The sequence below is a fragment of the Eleginops maclovinus genome, chromosome 19 (genome assembly GCF_036324505.1).
Source record: "Eleginops maclovinus isolate JMC-PN-2008 ecotype Puerto Natales chromosome 19, JC_Emac_rtc_rv5, whole genome shotgun sequence".
Lineage (NCBI taxonomy): Eukaryota > Metazoa > Chordata > Actinopteri > Perciformes > Eleginopidae > Eleginops > Eleginops maclovinus.
This window is the reverse complement of record NC_086367.1, coordinates 7235314-7253817: the sequence shown is the minus strand read 5'-3', so window position 1 is coordinate 7253817 and position 18504 is coordinate 7235314. Positions and strand designations below refer to the sequence as shown.

At 37.6% G+C, this 18504-nt stretch overlaps 1 protein-coding gene across 2 annotated transcripts in view; it reads left to right on the top strand.

The window, feature by feature from the left end:
• The window catches only part of LOC134881491 (leucine-rich repeat and fibronectin type-III domain-containing protein 2), a 115725-nt gene that overhangs the window by 70014 nt on the left and 27207 nt on the right, over positions 1-18504 (top strand). For both annotated transcript variants that reach the window (XM_063908875.1, XM_063908874.1), the window contains one exon: positions 9118-9204. The gene's annotated coding sequence lies outside the window, so the exon portion shown is untranslated. The remainder of the gene's footprint in view (positions 1-9117; positions 9205-18504) is intronic.

Sequence of the window (18504 nt, the reverse complement as noted above, 5' to 3'; positions counted from 1 at the left end):
GCTAAAGCTCCAGTGACAGGCGGTGGGCAGGATGGGCTTGAAGGCTACAAATCATCCACTGTGAGAAATCACAAAGTCAAGCAGCTTTGGCTCTCTATCAGAAATATGCTATGAATAATGGGCTATCCTTTTTCTAGGTGTTTTATGGTACAGATTATTTTTAAATGTGAAATATTGAACCAGAGAGAGTAGTTAAATGTGTCTGACAAGGTATTAAACTAAAGAACCAGGGTACCCAGGTGATAACAGGTGAATATTACACTTTTTTTCATAGTTTATTTCTGCTTTGGGGAAATCTTTTAACTCCTATATATTTTGGGGATAGGTTTACAATTGGTAATGTCCTGTGTTGAACATCACTGGATACACTTAGGATAAACGCATGGTTGCCAATTAGAGCTGCAGCTATTTCAATCATTGTAAAGTAATTTTGTACACACAAAAAGTGAAACATGGAGATATCTTGCTTTTCTCAGTTGTTTATTTTTCTTAAACTGAATGTTTGAAGCTTATAACTAATACGTCTAAATATTCATACAGCAAATCTTGGACTTTTCTGATATCATATGGATCAAATAATTAATTGAGAAAAAATTATAAGCGAACCTGTCTTTGGATATTGTGGCGTTAGAATGTTTTTTTCCCAGTAAATAACTCAATGCTGCTAAATGCAACAGCACAATCCAAACCCTAACCCTAACTACCCCTTTTCTTATTCGTTTAAACCTCGAATTGAAATAGATCAATACCAACAATAACCTGGAAAATTACATTAATTCAATCTGTTGTCAGCATGGGGTTGATTATCATTGCCCTATTAACTCCACAGCTTGACTGGATATTATTTGTAATAAAAACATTCCTCATTTGTCTTTTAACACTGAGGAATGCCTTACCTAAAATGTGTTGTGTCCAATTCCTTAATAATTTCTCCACTTTTTAATCTTAAAAACCTATTTGTATTGATCGCATGGAAGTGGTTGTGTCGTGACTCGATACATAACACTATAACTTAATCCTATGCACCAGTACCTTTCCATATGTTTGCTTAGTTGCAACCTCCTTTCCCAACCTGCAATTCAGATTTATTTGACAGCCCTTGAAAGAGAACAAAATGATGATATTCACCAACACTTGGCAGTAACATCTTTTTTCTAAATCAGCACGTCTAACAGTTGCACGACTGTATTGAAATATTTGGTTCCAAGTAAACCCCACATTCCTTACTTTGCACTCACGCAAATACAGTATAGCAACCACATTCCCAATACACACACACACAGACACACAGACACACAGACACACAGACACACACACACACACACACACACACACACACACACACACACACACACACACACACACACACACACACACACACACACACACACACACACACACACACACACACACACACACACACACACACACATTTAAGTAACATTTTGGAAGTGATTATGTATGCTAAAGTGGAAGCCAATTAACTTATTATACTCCTGGAATTATATGTTTGGATGTGCATGCACAGAATGACGTTGAAACAACAGCTAACATCCACCAGCCTCAATCCATATCAACTTTGTGCTTCATTTGTTTTAGTGTTATCTCCAGTGACTGATGCATTCATTTTTGGCAATGCAGAAAAAAATGTGAACCCAGCCTCATGCCTTAATAACTACTGTGCTTATTTAAAACATTTAGTGATTTAAAACTATATGAAACTAAAGATAAATGGGACAAAGTGAGTCTAGCAATCAGTGTTTCAGATTTGAAATCAAACAGATCCTTCTATAGAGCATACCAGTACCGTTTGTTTTACAGAATCAGCACAGAAACTCCTCTGTTAAAGACCTTTTAACATTGATGCTATTTATATTTAACAGTTCACGTTTTTATTGTTGTCCCAGTGATAGTTTGCATTTGTCAGGGTGAGAGCAGAGCAGGGTGGACCCAACTGCAGGACACAGTGTTGTTTTTCCAGAATGTACCTTAAATTGCATGTTATTCAGGTAGAGCAGGGGCAGGGGCTTGGCAGAACAGAACAGAACAGAACAGATGTCTCCCATGAACAGCAAACAAGGATCCAATAAACATTGACAGAAAACCAGAACTTTAAAACGTACATGCAGAACTAATCACAAGGTCAAGACTGGGGAGGGCAGGAAAAGCACAGGTGCAGCAGGTGAAAACAATCAGGCAATCAAACAGGCGGGAAAACACAGACACAAGAAGTACAAACAGACATAACCAAGGGGGTGAACACATTTCAAAATAAAACAGGAAACACTGATAAATAGGAAAGAATGACTACAACTATATATGTATTTTTCTAACGAAAGAATGGAAAGTGAAGAAGAAAATGGCCATCAAACAAAATATTATTCCTACAGTAGAGTTTTTTAAGATTGTCTGTATGACTTTAAAGGCTTTTTTATTGCAATTATATTAAAAAAAAGTCTTCCTTAAAATTGATTTGTGAGAGTTCTTTGCCTGAATTGAATCTTATAAGACCATATTTTGAAAAACAAAAGGTAACTTTGATGGTTATTTAGATGTTTCTAAGGTGCCAATAGAGATTAAAGATGTAAAAGGATTATTGCACAGGAAAATGTAATGAGCGGATGTAGGAAATTAACATACCTATTCTAGGTTGCAGTGTCTATGTTTATTATCTCGTAAAAAAAATCGTAGCACTTTCAATGTTATAATAAGATTGGTATACCCCATAAGATGACTCTTACAAGAAGATATACAATATACCAAAACCAATAAAAAACAAATTTTGCTTTAATAATAAAATATGTTAACTGACAAGTAGATGGTGCACTTTTGTATGATTGGATGTTGTTGGAATGGAACAACCAAATGAGGCTGGAAAAGATTGAAAATATTTAAAACATTATTCTCAGGATATGCATTATGATGTTGTTATATGGTAACAGACTAAAATTATTGTTCTGTTTTTTTTGCCGTACAATTAATAATAAAGGTAACTACATTTCCTGGTCTCCTTTGACAACCATATTTTTCAATACCCTTGTAACATTTTTAGATCTCTTCATTCAAGAATAGGACTACAAATAAATCCAAAAGCGTTCATTTGTTTCAGTGTGTCCTCTTATCTTGAGCACACGAGTGGATTGGTGCCCTCTTGTGCCATGTTCACACCACAAATAGTCCAATATCAAAAGGTCTACATTGGTGTGGGCGTTTTTCATCACATTGAAAAGATCAAACAACAAGCACCACAAAGTCTAGTTTGAAAGCTTTTCTATCATCACCACTCTTTTGATCCAAGATTTAGCTGGTTATGAATTAACCATGGGAGTGCAAATGTATCGTTTTCTTTCATATGTCTTGTTTTCCTTTTTAAGGCAGAAACTAAACTGCATATAACAACATGTTACAAGGTTATTTACCTGATATGTGTGATTGCACATAGTTAGCTGGCCATCGACATTGCATTTGGTGGATGATATTAGTTTGTGCAGTTGCATTAGTGGTGCTAGATTCCACTTGTTAGGGTTGGATGGGTAGCGTTAGCAGTTGTTTCATTGACATACATGAGAGGGTTAAGGTTAGGGTCAGCAGTTGTGTCACTGAAATAAATGGGAAAGCATTAAGTTAACACAATGCCATTATTGGTCTCATTGGCTAAAGCATAATATTAGGATCCAGACTTAGTTAAAAATAAAGAACCTGCAGCGAACCTTATAATTCAAGTCACATCTATACTGTTGTGTTCTTATTTAAAGAGGCCCTTGAAAGCAAGCAGAGTTGACTTTTTTTCATATTCTGAATCCCTTGGTGTTTGTTGGCATACCTTTCACCATGAGGGAATAGGTCCTGGAGGCCCTAGAAAGCAGGAAACCAAAGTACTCAGATGCAGTGACGACAATTTGAAGCACAGCATTGATGTAAGCAGCAGCGTTGTTGCAGTCCTGCCAATAAAAGGAATCAATTTGTGGGAATTGGCCACTTAAGGCTTACTCTTTTCTTTACATCTCAGCACTACCTTGAATTTCTGGGTCCCTGCCTTTTTTCTCTGTTTTCTCTCTACATTTACATTATTAATTCATTATATGTGACCTTGGTAACATAGTGGACTCCAAAGATGGACTAGGCTGGCTTGAATTGTACTCATGACAACCACTAGCCTGAAGCCCCCACCATAGGAAATTATTTCAACTTTGATCGGCTCATTTCTGGCCCACACATCCACCAACCATCGTGTGAAAAAAAGACTCCAGATGGCCAGTCCGCCTGTATCATCCAAACTGGAGTAAACATACTTGTACTTCTCCATGCTTGGACGTCAAGGATGACATAGTTTGAACTTCTAAACAGGCCAAGTAATTTCTTAGCCCACAGTTAGATCACTAATGAAGGTTACAGACTGATAATGAAACAAGTGATGCTCTGTGTAGTACATTTTTTTATTTTGGTTAGGGGGAAAAATAACAAACTGTCTTGGTTGTGACGTTGTTCAAACACAAACATTATTGTAACTCATTGAGTTGTTTTTTGCGATCAAACGTTAACTTAGGGAATGTTTTCCATCCTGCGATATATCCATCCCTGAGCTGGTTGACTGTGAAGTGAAACTACAGCTTTTATTCAGCCCAGTGCACTTTAAGAAAATACACATTGGATGATTCTTCAACAGAAGTAGAATGCCCCATATGTATAGGAGTTGGGGAAAAATCAAGGTCATGTTGATGGATCAGAGTAAGCGTACAATATATTCAGGTGGAAGACTGGTTGCAGTTCAAAAAGCAAGGGTTAATTTGGGACTATAATTCACAGTGCCTTTAATTTTAAAGTGCTTTAGCTGCCTAAGACTGGCCATGCCTTATACATTGTTATTGTGTCTCATGTCCATAACTATTCTGTAATTGCCATCGACCAATAATTACAATTTTGTTTGGCATTGGGTGGTTTTAGTAAGATATTTTTGCTACAAGGGAACTTTAATCAACCCTTTTGAAAACACTTCTACAACGTCTTCAGTGGAACTCAAGTCCAGGGAAGTCCAGAATAACAACCTTGTGGCATTTAGGGGACTATCTTTCATTGATTGGACTTATACATTTGTAAAGTAAAAACTGCATTAAAATTGTTCATGTAGGTATTTACGAAGAAATTATAACAAAGAGCATTTGAAAGTGAATGATTTAGTCAATGTCTTTGGAGCCACAATGCTAGCATGCGCTAGGGCTGGCAATAAGTCAAATGGTCCATCCATCACTTCTCATCTGAACTTCTGAACACATTTTGGATGGATTTGCATGAAAGTGTTTTCCCCAACGGATAAATCCTAATGGATTCAGTGATCCCCTGAGTTTTTGTCTGCCACCATCAGCACTACAAAGTTGATCGTGACATTCACTCAGACACCAACAACATAAAGAGGAGAACAAAATGGAGACACGTGCATGGAAGTGGCCACTTCATCTCCAGGTTCAAAGAGTTTGTTATGGGGTTTGGGTGAAATGTCTTGACTATTGCCATTACATTAACAATAGCTGTCAGATTTTGAATCTTAAATTACAACTAGTCAATAAAAGCAAAGAGCCATGTGACAAGTTAAATGCGTAGAAGGTTTTAAAATTGTGGAATAGTTATTATAACTTCACTTCAATTAATGAAAGAAAAATGTGTATATGCTGTTCTGTAAATTATTGGTTCAAAGTTTCAACAGTAAATCTATCGTGCTCTAACAAAACTCTGCCAAATACTCTGAACTGAACCTACCTTGTAATTTTCCTTTTGTGTTATCTACACTCCCAGCATAGCGACAAGTATTTGTGTCTGTTTTTTCCAGCCTTGATGCTTTTAAAGTGCTTAAGCTTGATACAAGTGGCCGCAGATATTGAGGGGAAACCACATGGACTGCGTAATGACAATGTGTGTGAATTCGATAAACCCTTTACTCATGGGCACTAGAACCACTGTTGCAGAAAATGTGATTACACTTCTCCACAGGGGGAGAAGTGTGGGACGTTGTTGCAGAGGGGAACTTGGCTTGTCATTGTGTCTCCAGTTTGTCTGTTGCCTCATATCTAGTAACAACTTTGACTCACGTTCCATGTCCAACTAGAGTGCGGAAAGATTTTTTGTGTCTATTTTCAATGTCTACTTTTGAAGCTGAGTGTGAGTGGTAATGATTCAATGATGCATACTGTTGATGGCACCATGTGTTGAACCATGATTGGTATAAACTCACAGCTGCCTGTGACTGTTCCTCTTATTCTTGAAACTGAGCCTTATTTTAATGAAAATGAAAATGATTAAGTAATAAGTTACTCACATTCCCTAGAAGAGTTAAAAAGGTATGGAAATGCATCTGAAGTAGAATATGAATTAATTTCTGGATTACCAGGTTTGACCCCATCTTCCTCCCTTAGTTCTAGTATGGATGTTTGTTGCAAGTTAAACAACCGTGTTACTGTATTCCCTGCAGTAAGTAGCAATTAACAGTCAAACTGCTATTTGTCTAAAACCAATTAGCCAATTTAATTAGCCAACAAACTTAACCGTACAAAACAGAATATAGGAAGGTAGCAGCGAATGCTACAATACACAGGAGCATGGTTGGCAACATCATTGTCCCAAAAACAACAAATGAACAAAAACACTTTAAAAAAATGACCCAAAAATGAATAGTAGGATAACATTAAGGCTTACCCAAAGTGTGAGTATCTGCTTAAAACCTTTGTTGGGTGGAGCATTGATTTGTTGATCATTTGTGACCTTTAGTGGATATAAATGTTGCAAACAAGGCAGACTGATTACAAATGTATAATGAGTTCCATTAATATACTTGTTGTGATGATAATGAAACAGCGTTCTCTTGGCATCTCTCAAAGTCTCAATTCCCTCATTCATTTTGTTAGCATAAATGTGCAACACGGCAGGAAATTGCTTGAGACAATTTCTTTAAATAGAGTCTGAATTAAGAAGGCTAATGATACTGGGTAAATAATCTTTTTTTTATTTTTTATTCTCTGACTGCGCCGCTTAAATGCCTATATGACTTTGTGAATGGGCAAATCTCAAGTCCACCCACCATCCATCTTCTCAGAACACTCCGGCTTAGATATTTTCAGTTGGGAGTGTTCGAGAAGAGGTTCAGTGTCTTTGGTGAGCGTAAAGTGCATCCTGTATTGGCATTTGTTGAACTGCAAATTGACAAGCTAAACCCAGCAAGGCATTTGCCAAAAACAGAGGCTTAGATTGTTATCTGTTAGGGTCCCCAGGTTGATGGAGAACTGTTGATGAGTCAGATCTGCTCCAGAAAATCAAAGCTCCGTTGGGGTATGCTTGCAAATTTTGAATGCATCAAACATCAAGTTCACAAGGAAAGAGTGAGCAGGAAGTCAAACAACAAATCTGATCCGTGAGAACAAGGCGTGTCATGAGTCCACAGAGAGAGGCATTGATTGAAGAGTTGCGTGTGTGCCAACTAGATAGTCTGGATGGAACCGAGCTGCGAAGGAGGAAAAATACATGGGGGAAGCTGCACGTAAACTCCTCGGGGTGCACCCTCTATTCCGACATGCCCCTATTACGACACAAATTTAGTACCGCCATTCCGACAGTCTACCCAGGGGCGTCGGGGCATCGTCTTTCTTTCCTCTTTGTTTGTGTGCCTTTTTAACATATACTTTTTGAACATATTCAGTTTATTTTGTATAATATAATATAGCCTATTGTTGTAATGGATGCACTGACTGGTTGGCACTCAATTTCGTTGTTGTCCAATCGCCCTGCATCCGATCTCCAAGGGAGTCGCTCGAAGAAAGTTAAAGCTATGCAAGCCATCGAGGCTGCTCCCAATTCTGCGGAGCTGTAAACTGGAGCTGATGGGATGACGATGGAGAGACTTGGAGGAGAAGTGGCGGTGGATTCGGAAGGGTTATCAAAAGCATCCCTGAGGGAGGAGGGGGGCCCTGCGTGTCTGACAGTGTAAACTACCGCTCAGAATGCTTCCACTTAAGTGGAGCTATGCACACCCAACGCACCATGTCGGAATGGCGGAATGTTTGAATAAAAGTAAAGTGCCACTACTCCGACAATGGAAAAGATTTTGTCGGAGTAGTGGCACGTTTAAAAAAAAAATGGAAATGCCGCCATTCCGACAATTAGACGTCAATGTCGGAGTAGAGGTATGTCGGAATAGCAGCATGTAACCAAACTCCTCATAGGATGAGCACTGAATGCATTGTAAAGATATATGCTATCAAAGTAAGAGGAAAAAGGTGCAACCTGAATTTCCTTACATTAACGTTGATTAGGACTTCACAACTCTGGAAAAAAATTACATTGTCACCTTTAATACTTCAAGAAACCATAGCCTTCTATTGCTTTGAGAGCAGATGGTGGCATTTTATTTTTTTAACATCCCCACTAAACATTTCTACATGCATGACCTTGTCCTTTTCATGATACATGAAGCCGAGCACAGAAATATTCAGCGACATGCACACCGGTACTCTTTCTCCCACACATATTTGTAAAGTAAACAAACAATACAGCTTTCGGAGTGTTTGTTTAGGAAGGCAAACAGCTTGTAGGGACGACTGGCCACGGAAAATAAGAGAAAAGAGAAGAATAAAACTCAGTCCTTGCCGAGATTATAAAGTCACTTGGGAGCCGGAGCCCTGCACAAACACCCCGCTGTGCTCTATTTCAATAATTTTCCATAAACCAATTCAATCTCCCCTCCCTCCTACACTGTGCTTTAAGGAGATTTTTAAAGACTTTTGTTTGAGAAGCAGATAATTCCTTATAAATCACAATGGCACTGCCTGCATTGTAAAAAGGTTTCCAGGCTTAGGGGCATGATTGGCTCACAGCAAATGCAACACCTATACATTGTTAAGAATCTGCGTGAGATGGTATCAAAAGACAGAAGTTTACATGATTCTCTTATTTTATTATTCAGTACAATATTCACAAGAGACAAAATGCGTGTGACCTGTTGTGACTTTCTCTTGGAATTTTCTACGCTTAACCTCAGATTCAAATGGAAAATAACCTTTTTTTTTAAGTATAGTGATATTATGCCATAGAAAATGTCCTTATAACAGCCTTCCCCTTTCTCTCTTTCTAAAGGCTGCTTTACATCCTGCTCGCTGAGTGTGAATGTGTGGCCTTGACGTATTTTCGAGGGACCGTATGGCACAATACCACACGATATAGGTAAGCCTTTTTCCCTTCACTTTTCCTGTTAAACTTTCAGGCCTGAAATTACCCCTAAAAAAGTCCTTGACCTTTCTTCAGGCTCAGGCCTTGGCAGGATGTATTCACTATTGCAGAAGACTTTCAACATGAGAAAAATGACAGAAACCTCAGGGGGAAGGTGATAAACTTGAGCCTTTAACACCAGATTTGGTTGGTGAATTCTTCTAGCCTCTAGATGTATCTCTCACCCTGAAGTGATATTTAGTATCAGGAAATGGAGGCATGAATTATTAGCCTTCAATAACCTATAAAACTGCCACATGAAAAAAAATGCCACATGACAAATGAATCATACTGATCCATCGCTGTATCATTAGCTTATATCATTACCACTGTGTAGAACACAAACAAATCAAAGCAAACAGAACCTCCCACTCACAAAATGAGCTTGCAAATTAAACTTTACAGTTGCTCTCTTTTATTTTTTAAACATTGTACTCGCACACTGCCTCCATGCTCTGAGCATAATCTGCACCTAACTGCTTCTGTAGCCTGTCTTTGTACTGGTGACAACAGTTAATTAAACACACATAGTATGCTGCAATCCTTCACACTTCATTGTCATAGCGACCATACATTTACTCGGCGATGCAATACCCATACTACCATAGTGTTGAGTAAAATGCCGAAGGCCAAAAAAACAGCGTGTCTTTCGGCATCCGTTCCATTTTGCAGTATAGAAAGCAAGCCTGCTTCTCGCTATTCTGACCCACAATACGGAGCAGCGGGAGATCTCTGACATTGATTGGGTCGAAGATAGAGCACAGACAGATGACAGCTCATAGGAATTTCCCACTATGAATTGCAATGGAAATATGAGAAGGTCATAGTTCAAGGTACAATCTAATGATGGATAAGTAAGACTGAGTTGTATGTATACTACTTCAACATGGTTGTTAGGGCATATTCAATACTACTCATGACATTGGATCCATATGTAGCCCCTGTTAAAGTCATGGATGTATAAAGAGAACTGGATACAGCATTGGAGGCGGGTTCCTTTTCACACTTGTAAAAATTGCTCTGTGTATGTAGCTTAAATTGCTTCACTCTTGAGAACAAAAATACCTGGATCATAAGTGATTTTTGGCCTACATTGGTCCTATAAAGCATGTCAGCTTTTGCCCTGCCTATAAGCCGCAGCACGGTGAGTCTCAGGTCAGATGAATGGAGAGAAACATAACTCTGCATTTGGCTTTCAGGGCATTTTACAAGTTAGACCTAATGATTTCAATAAGGGCTTTTCAAGTGTTTATATTGGGGAGTTGGCCTCAAGGATTCAAGGTTTTATTGGTCATATTCACAGCATATACAACATATATGTTGGCAATGAAAATCTTATATCCCATGCTCCGCCAACAACTCAACATACATGGTGCAAATAAGATAAATAAAATAGTGCAATCATTTTTTTAAAAAAAGTTAATTTACAGCCGTGTTTTGCCAAATGTAAGGTAATTGGAAAAAGTATTGTTGGGGCCAATGGCATCAAGTGACTAACACAGAAGTTGTAGTCCCATCTTCTGGCCACTACCAACATTTGCTGGCACTCCTCCTGAGGGCTTGGGTGTTCAATTTACTCCAAAATATAATACATAATATACTCCACTGAATGTCAAAACAATTGTATAACGTCTCTAGTGACAACATTATTTGAATGAAGGAAACATTATCCCTTTGGTAGCATTATTATTTACAGAATCACCCAGTGTTGCATGTAGTGATAGGTAAGAACATTTTGTTGAGGCAATAAAGCTTTCTAGCCAAATCGTTCCAACTGTGTTGCACCTCAAGGTTTCAGGAGAACTCTAAGTGGCAATTTAATGCTTGAAACGACAAGTCATTAGTACAACAAATCTACATACTTCTTCGTAGTAGCTGTTCTGGTCACTACATTGCTAACCAATGAATGTTGGAGCTGCAAGACATGTTGACATGCTCTACATCTATTCAGGGATGCATCCTACATACGAACGTGCATTGAATGATATGCAACACTGAGCGAAGGAGATGCCGTTGCAGCAGCTTGTGGAGATGATGATGACAGTGATGATGAATTTGACACTGTGATCACAGCTGTTTAACAGCCTTAAAACGAGGCCATAGCTGCCATTGATGTTGTCACTAGTGTAGAGCAAGTGGCAATTCCAAGCCTCAGTGGAAGTTGTCCTAGATTCTTGATGAACACTTTTGATCACTGCACAGTCTGCTAAAGGGGATTCAAAGAGTGCGTTCAGGATTTGAAGCTTTACACGTTCCTACTCTGAGGGTTTGTGAAGGTCATACAAAGTAAAAAAACCAAGAAGGTGTTATGCAGAATAATTGTGCCACATGCTTGGATTAGGCCTTTGTAAAACCTGCAGCAAAACAACGCTGCAGATTTATTTTTGATCCAAAGTACGTCTAGCGTAGAGTACTTGAAGAGGGTGAAGTGATGTCTGGCTTTGGTTGGCACTCAAAGAAAGTGAAGGATGTAAGGTAGGCTATAAAGAATACAATCAAACTTGTGCTAAAAAGAATTCACAGTGTTTTATTGACCCTGAGATACAGGAATGCATGCGTCGATTGGATTTGTGGTCACTCTATAAGAACATAATATAAAGTGCAGCAGTATAAACAGAAAGACCCTACAGGAGGATTCATAAAAGGATGTTTTATAACACGGACAAGGTGTGTCACATATTTTCATTAAGGTCTAATTTTGAAGAACGAGAGAGTGAGAATATGTAAAACACAGTTAAACAGTTACATTTTTTAAAACCGCAATGATTGAAAGCTTCACAAATTATTTCTGACCTACAGTACAAGAGTCGACAAGCTGAGGCTTTATAAAGAAGTTGCTTTCCTCTGAGGAAATATCTTGGGAAATCCATCATGCATTGTTTCAATTAGTTCCCCCCTTCATCCCAGGACTCTGCAAGTCTGATATCTTAATGGAAACACTCTGCAAACACACTGTAGATGTTAACTTTCATATTACTGAGCATGCTAAGTGTGACAGGTCCATGTGTTTAAGTCCGATTATATCTACAGTGATTCGGCTACTGTATTGTATTTTACTATTAAGTAACAATGCATAATTAGTAAGTAAATGAAGACCTGCATTTAAAAAAAAAAGCGAAAAGTTCCAAAAGTCTTCTACATATGGATATCTCACCTCATTTGGACAGCGTACACGCCTTTAGTGATGACATGTCAATACTGTGCTTAAAGCTATGCTGCCTTTAAGTTGCCAACAAATCATTGAATGATTTAAGAAACAGTACACAATTAAGAAAACATGCTTTGACACTCTCAAAACGCAAGAAAAGGGGACCTAAGGTCTATGTGGTGAAGGGTATCTCCGGTATTTTTTGCCCCCAGTCCTATTTTTCAATATTTTTGTGTCAAGGAGACTTATAAGGACAACATATTTGAAATTGATCCAAAGTTAACAAGAAGTTTTGTGTCATAAAATGGTGTTGCTAACAAATGACTAAACTACTTAACGTCATCACACAGTGTCCACCTTTACCCTAGCGGTAATGGTTAATGGCTTGGTGTAGTAAGTAATGGATGTCACAATCCTTTAAAATTATTCTGAGACTCATACAATGCTTTTTAAAATGTAGTCACGCAGTTACGGTTAAAACATGTTTTACTCCTAAGAAATGACATTGAAGTATGAATTTTTAAGTGGTCTTATTTGAGGAAATTCTATTATGAATAGCAATGCTAGAAAGAACCACCAGACATAAAGAGTAGAGAGTTTTAAAAAAGCTTTTGTGACACACTCAACATGAACCCAGCCTCAATGTTTCACAGCTGCCAAGTGCATCTGCAGGATGAGGAAGGCAGGTGTGATGAAAGGGAGGAAGGGCTGGTAGTGGGGGCTGATCAGGAAATGGTGTAGGGAAATCTAATTTATTTTTCATACGCTGCTGAGATGGAAAGTCATATATCATGCCATGCAGCAATTTTATGCCAGTCCCAGGCACACAAAAGATGAAAGAATAGTGATCAAAGATACAGAGAGAGAAGTCAGCTACTGGAGTTAGTATGAGATCCACTACCACTGAGAACAATATAAACTGTGTTGAAACAGTCATTCAGACTCCTGTCACTGCTGGTTTTCAGTGTCGGACAACTCACTTCAAAAAGCTTACGCAGTGGGGAACAGGAGGGGACTTCTTTTTTTTATGATCGAGTATACAGACTTGGAAGTAATATAAAAAAAACACATCTTTAGGACTGAATATGGTTAGAATTTGAAGCCCTGGGCTGACATCTTATCAATGAAACTACAACAACAACTCAGTGTTCTTGATAACCAGCGTTGTCGGGCCGCTTAGCCAGAGCACATTTGTTAGGGTTAGTTAAACCACACATCTAAAAGATATTCCAGGGTCTGTTGAACTGGCTTTGTAGTACAGGTCTCTAAAGTATATTCACATAACCTGGAGGGATGATATTTTATTTTTAAAGTTCCATAGATTTATCTGAATAAATTAGGTGAGAAAAAAGTATATTACATTAGTCCTACAGTTTTTGTGGCATTAGTAAATCAATCATAGAAGCCTCCGAGAGCCACAAGAAGCTTTCAAACTCATAAAAAATAATATGCAGTTGGCTGGGAATGTTAATACACACTCACATCAGGATTATTTATCATCCTGCTGTACTTCAGTTGTTTACCAGAAGTATTATTCTTTATTGGGAGGTTCAGCCCCTATTGAACACTGTCAAACAACCCATTCTAAGCTTCTTTATTGCATAATGTTAGCTCAAACACAATTTAGAGCAATTATTTACAAGTCAGAAAGACTAGGAAAGCATCCATAATGTATGTATATATTAAAATATATACAGAAAAAAATATTAAAATACAGCCACAGAAAAAATGAAGGGACACTTCAGCATTATCATTTTCTCTTGTTTTATTATTTATAGACATGTCTTTGAGTTGAATTTTTTTATTTTTTTTATTGCATTCTCTAAACTACTGACAATTTGTCTCTGTGTTGAAATTCAAAAGACACTGGAATGGCTGCCATACATGTAGAGATACAGCTTTAAGAAACCTTTGTGTGGTGTGGAGCTGTATATACAGAGCAAAGAGCAGAGCTTTTCCTCCCTACTAGACAATGAAAAGGGTGTTAATCTGTACCTTGTTCTGTGTAATAAATTCAACAGTCGATATCTAGCTATAGGAGCACAGCATATTAACAGAAATCTCTCCTTTTTGAAATTACTTTTTTAATACTTTTCTTTGACTGATATAGTTTGATATTGTGTGTGTCATCATATTCAAACAAGATATACTGATTTGCATTGGTAACCACAATAATCTTATACCACTGGCAGCAGATCTTTTAGTCAGTCCTAGATTAAAGAGTGTTTCTTTTGCCAAACACCATACAGTTGTAGATCTAATTATCGAGATACAACACTCAGCAATCCTACACAGTACTTGTCTCTGCTTTATGAAGATACAAACTAACTTGCTGTGGCTGTGTGTGGGTGTAAGGCTTGTTTTTGCCATCTTACTCATTAGTATTTTAATTCGGGCTGCTCTATCTGCCTCAACATCATCCAAGTATGTGTGCTACAAAATGAAAGACTTTGATTTTCTGCAATAGTGAGAATATAATAATTGCAAGTATAGTATAATTTCTTCACAAGTCAGGGTTGCTATAACATTTGGATACATTTGGGATTAGTTTTTCAAAACATGTCATTTCATTTAAATCAATGTCAATGAAATTAGCTATTGTGGAATTCAATGGTCAATAATTTGAAAGAGACAAAAAAGAACACTTTTTTTTTACAGAAAGTGTGCAATAAATGCTTGGGATATGGAGTTCCACAGGTGTTGTCATAATCAGGAAGAAAAGTGTCTAACCAAAGAACATACTTAGTTTCGTTAAGGGAAAGGTTTGAAAATGTTGGTATGTTGTCCAATAATGTTGATAGAATCGGTACGACAAATAAGTTACAATACATGACGAGGTCACAGCAAAACAAGCCAAAAACATTAACATATTATAAACTCATAAACATTACATCGCTAAAATGTTAGCAGGAAGCTGCTTTATTAGATGGAAAGAGAGATTAGCATCTATTTGGAAATAGGTTTTCTGGCCACTCGGTAAAAGTTCAACATATTACTTTTAACTCTGCTTTGGTCTCCACCAGCTCCTTAGAGAAAAATCTGGCTCTTTAGCTGATAAGTGCGCTGCTCATCATTTGCCATCTTTGTTTGTCTGTTTGTTGGTACTGGGCAGGTAGCATACAGTGGTTTTTTGAAAATGTTATACCATAAATGCTGTGGGGAAAATAAAAACAATGATCTAAAAGAGGCTCAAATGCACCTTAGAGCCACGGGAAATAGCACACAAAGGTAACCATTGTCTTTAAGTTTGTCAATAACATAACATTTCATAAAGACATGTGAGCAATTGCTAACCTGAAGTAATTCATAATTGCAGCTTTTATTGGTACGTTTGAGAGTCCAGAGCTGCAGTTGAAGGTCTTAAGTGTAACAAGACATGTACTTATCATAATTACAATGCAAACACTAAGCTACATGACATCTTTAATGAGCTGATTGTTGTCTAGATCCATCAAGCGGGTTGTAAACAGAGCCTTTGTAGCAATAATGCCCTCACAACTTAAAATCAGTGAGTGTGTGAAGATGCTGACTACACGAGTCAGGTATTTTGTAAACACTCCCACACCACAGTTGTATGAATTATGTTTTATTTTCCATTTTGTTCTAGGAAGTGTGATGTATCCTTGCTTAACGCACAAGTGAATCAAATAGTGTTTGAGATAAGACAACAATCAATTCTTAAAAATTGATTAGTGACATGTCGTTTCCATGAATGATTATTATCATCGTAGCATTCAATTAAAACAAAAAACAAATCTATTTCTTTATTTGCATTGCTTGATTGCTAATTAACGCGAGATTACTTTGAGTTTTTGTTGAACCATTTCACATGATAATTAATCAGATTCAGACCACAAAGGCAACTCCTCCCCAACAAGCCAATCAGCTAAACAAGCCTAAATGAAGCATTGCAAACTGGGCCACCTCCGAGGCTCTTGCACGGTGCACACAATGCACAGTTCCCAGAGAAAGGAGAGCATTGATCTGCGCTAAATCATCAGAACTTTGTGACAAACCCACTGGAGCTGAACTAATGCTGTTAAAAAGATGCACCAGCTGCCATCTGCTTCTGTCTGATGTGTTTTCTCGCTTGCTGCCTCAATGGAAGGAAGAAGAGAAAGGGTTACAATTACATGCAGAGTGGAATCAAAAGTATTGTCTCTCACCTGCAGGGGTAATCTATTTTTCTCAACCTTCTGCTCTTGGTTTAATTTTGTGAACTTTTCTTCTTTCTTTTCAATTTTGTTCCTCACCTGTCTTCACTCCGTCATCTTAACTATAGCAGTAAAAATGGCACTTTTGTGAAGAAGCATGAGGAGAGGAATATTTTAGTAGGGCGCATAACATTGCATCATAACCTCAGCACAATTCTCAGCCTTGCTAATGTTTTGACAGTGATTTTTCAGACCTATAGTATCTTCTAAAATGTGTTTTCACAAGTTTATAACAGGTTGCATGAGCAAATTGAAAGACTGTGACTGAGGTGATAGACTGATACAACTGTGGCTTCTAGGTACATATGTATGTAGTGCAGCTAAAGGAAATACTAAGTTATCATGCACCTTAGGGCTGGTCCATATGAAAAAAGTAATCTGTCACGATATTTTTTACCAAATACCTGGATATCGATATCGTGCTGAAATTGTAAGGTTGACCATCGATGCCTTGGCAAAAAGTTCAAGTTTCATGAATAACCATCAGTAAAGCAGAAATAATAACTAAATGAATGAAAAAAATAATAAGACTGCAGGAACAATTTAGTACATTTAGAAAATTACAAAACTGTACGGTATTCTAGTCTGAAGACAAAAGGAAAAAGACAACGTGGAAATATGAATTCCAAATCATATGTACATAGACTTCTTCTTGCACTATTTCTATTTTATTTTAATTCACTTGCACATCTTCCAACATTCTCTTGCATTGTTTAATTTATTTTCTGTTATTTATTTCACTATTTTCCTTTGTTTTATGTCCTATGTATTTTCATGTGGTATTTTTGAAGGAGCCTGGGACCTACATTTTTCATTGCCTTAACTACACTGTAGCATCTGTGTATATGACAATAAAGCCTTTGAAATTGAATATCATATCAATATTCCGCCCAGTCAGAATTATCCTGGAGGAAAAAGATTCACTGTACCTTATCCTACAGCTAGGGACGTGAAAAGATACATGCAAATAATCTTGGTACATGAATCAACGTGCTGTTAACAGATACAAACTGCTCTCAATATTTGCAGAAATATCCCCAATTCCTGACCTCTAAAACTTTGGCACAATTCTCGACAAAACATAGTCTAGAATTCAACTTGTTCTCCAGTCTCACAGTAATCCAGGTGAGGTCTGTACAGCGCGAACAGCAAATGACCATTATCATACATCTTAACATCGTATGCTTTTTTATTACACTCTTAAACACAGCTGCGAGAGAAATAAAGACCAGAGAAAGCTTAAACTGCCATATTAAATCTTACAAAGGATGTGGTGTAAAGGTCATATTTTAAGTACAGGTCATTGTTGGCCATCTTCTCTGACTTGTCCAAGAAAGCAGCAAGCAGCCAAAGGGGATCGATACATTGATTTATACCATGCTGAGTTTGATAGTCCACACACTCCCCTCTGTCTCACACTCTATTTGACTGTTATATTTCAATCAGGCGACTCCACTAGTGTCTCTTGTCAGTGCAGCAAAGCAAATGACCCTATTAGTTATCAAGTGGCTGCATCAATGATCCTGAAACAGAATATTTATCATGTAAATACTGGTTAGAACTTTTCATCATTGAGAAATTATTGGGTTTGTACATTAAATCTAATGGTTAAACCTTTGCTGGACAGTAAATTGTTGTCAAAAATGGACACATTTAAAGCAATGTGTGCATATCGCATTGACAATAATATAATTGACAGTATTCTTACTTGGTAGTTTAGAATACTATTACCAACACATGCTTTAAATATTTCATGTATTTATATTATCCAAAGTGAATAAGTCCCTTTGCTCTAAAGTGTTTAAGCATCGTTCAGCAGTGTTTTGATTTTACGGCTTGTAAATGGATATGTACAGCACCTCTCTGCTCAGGACCAAACAACAGGCAGACAAA